A 2,736-nucleotide genomic window follows, 5' to 3' on the forward strand; every position below is an offset into this window, starting at 1 on the left:
AAGGTTTAAGTTGATTTATTCTGGAATAATATTCCTGCCTTTTTATCATTCATAATTATGTTAAAAAGTTGCTGATTTAAAGTTTGACTAATTGGCATTCTGCTAGCTTCTTGGACTATTTTGACATTTACTAAGATTTTTTTTAAGCTATTTTGAAGTTGAGCTAATATTTCAGATACATGCTAGCTGTTTTGGCTAATTTAGGCTTTTAAATGTTTTAGCCGTTTTGGAGGTTAGCTAATATTTCAGCTACATGCTAGCTTTTTTTAGCTAATTTAGGCTCTTTTTTTCAAATTTTTAAGCTGTTTTGGAGTTCAGCAGCTACATGCTAGCTGTTTTGACTAATATAAGTTTTTTTTTGTTTGTTTTTTAGGGTAATCTGACATTTGTAATTTCCCCATTGTGGGACTAATAAAGGTTTTCTTAATCTTAATCTTGATCTTTAGCTAATATTTTCTTTGGCTGTCAGCCTCAGCGTCTTTAGCTATTAATTTCAGCATCTTCAGCGACCAAATTCAACTTACGGCATTCACACCAGCATTATCACAGATACTAATAAAAGTTTTAAAGTTTTTAAAATGTCTTTTTAGATTGTTTAATAAATGTTTATCCTGTTCGGCCCGTGACCTAAGGTGAGTTTTGGATTTTGGTCCCTTGTGCGATTGAGTTTGACATCCATATTTTAGAGAAAGTGAGGAGTAAAAAGTAAAGTTCAGTCTCCAGAAAAATAGGAATGTGTTAAGGGAGGGGTTTTATTGCTGCCAAAGGAAATCTAACCTTTTCCTGTGACCCCCACCAGCGTGTACTACTAGTGAGTATTCTGAGGAAAACTGGAGCTCCAATGTGGAATCAACAGGTACTGACCAAAGTCTCAAAGGCTGGAGACCTAAAGATTTGAGACTTGAACTTTTAAACAAGAAAGCAACAGAAATTATGTGTTTGCTAATTTTATTGTTTGTGTGATTTGATTAAAGCATCTAAAAAAATGATAAATATACATACTATTGACTATAAACGTCTATATAGTCTGATGACACCCATCAAAAATGAAAAATAAAGTCAATTTAGACCAGGGGTCCCAAATCTTTTTCGCTCAAAGGACCAACATCTAAATGGGATCCCAGTCCAACAAATACAATAGTTTTTACTTGTCATGAAATAAAAGGAAAAAAATAAAGAACATGGTTTAATTTACTTATTTTGATTATGTATTCATGAAGGCAACACACATGTTTAAGAATTAAAAGTGAGTAACATTTGTCTGTCCAAATTGGAAGACCATACCCCTACCACTAGTAAACGGGCTCTGGAGAATTTGTCAATCAAATATTTGAAACGTTTGACGAGGGATCCGATTGGCCAGTTTATTAATTGATTAACAGAAAAATAATTTTTTTTTTTTTTTCAGATTAGCAAGAAGATGCTAAAAAATGTAGCAGACCAATAATAGTTATTTTGAGAAATAAAGTGACTGAATGAGAGCTGTTTATTTCACATTAGAAGTCTTTGGGATTTTGGCTTCTTTGAGCCGGCTACTTCCTGTTTGAAAGGGAGGAGGAGTCACCCAGTCCAGTTCTCATATACAGTCAATGGTACATACTTTGTTTTTAGATGTAATCCATATTTTTCCTTTAAAGTTCCTACTTAATCTAAACCAGTTTATATGTATATAGTTTCATTGTAGATATGTGTGTGTATATTTATATTTATAGGAATATATGTGTTTGTGAATGTTTAGGTGTATGTGTGTTTATATTAATATATATGTGTAAATTACTTTTCAATGTCCTATATTATTATTTTTGTACTTATTATTTTTAATAATTGATGTATTTAGTGAATTTCAAAGTTTTTTTTTTTTATGCAACTTATTGCCATAACAGATTAATTTATCCCTTTGGGACATGAATAAAGTCCAATTCAAACAGGAGAAGAAAAGGAGATTAAAATCCTTTAGATTTCTACTTAGGTTTGCTAAAACCTCGTTTTATGATTTTATTTTTTTTCTTAGCTCAATGACGTGCTCAGTCAATGGTTGAATCCCTGTCATGATATCCGTCTCTGCTGGTTTTCTCCGGAACTTCTGTCCAGTCAGCCATGACTAAGCCTGTTTCTGTCGCGGCCTCCGCTTGCATCAAGGATGAATAAGCGGATTGACATCTCTCTGCACTGACGGTACAGTAAGAACTGCAATGACTTAATAAAGATAAAAGCTTCCCTGATTCTTTAGGACCAACCTGGCAACCCGCCTACTTTTCAAACTAAATTTGGAAAGCAGCTCGGTCAGATTTTCCTAACCTGCAGAAAAGAAGGAGACGATGTTTTGGTGAAAATCTGAATCACAGCAAACCGTGTTGACAGTATCCTTATCCTGATTTATCCCCAATCCTGTTATCTCGTCTTAGTTTGACTAATCTTAAATCTGCTGAGCTGTTCAGACCAGACAGCAGCATAAGAACAATAAACTAGCTTATTAAGAGACATTATTAATTTGCTTGTGTTGTGTTAGACGTCAGGTCTTCTCGCTGTTGAGATTTACGAGGGAGTTTCTGCAGCGCTTAGAGCCCATTTCAGTCTGCACTCAGATCTCCTCAGTGAACTGCCATCAATCAGCGTCATGCATTCATATGCATCAGCAGATTCACGCAGGCATTTTTATTTATGGATTTTACAAACACTTTTATCCAGCCTGTGTTTCTAAATGTGTTAGCTAAGTTTGGGGGTGGTTAAAAAAGG

The sequence above is a fragment of the Oryzias melastigma genome, linkage group LG22, assembly GCF_002922805.2.
Source record: "Oryzias melastigma strain HK-1 linkage group LG22, ASM292280v2, whole genome shotgun sequence".
Taxonomy (NCBI): Eukaryota; Metazoa; Chordata; class Actinopteri; order Beloniformes; family Adrianichthyidae; genus Oryzias; species Oryzias melastigma.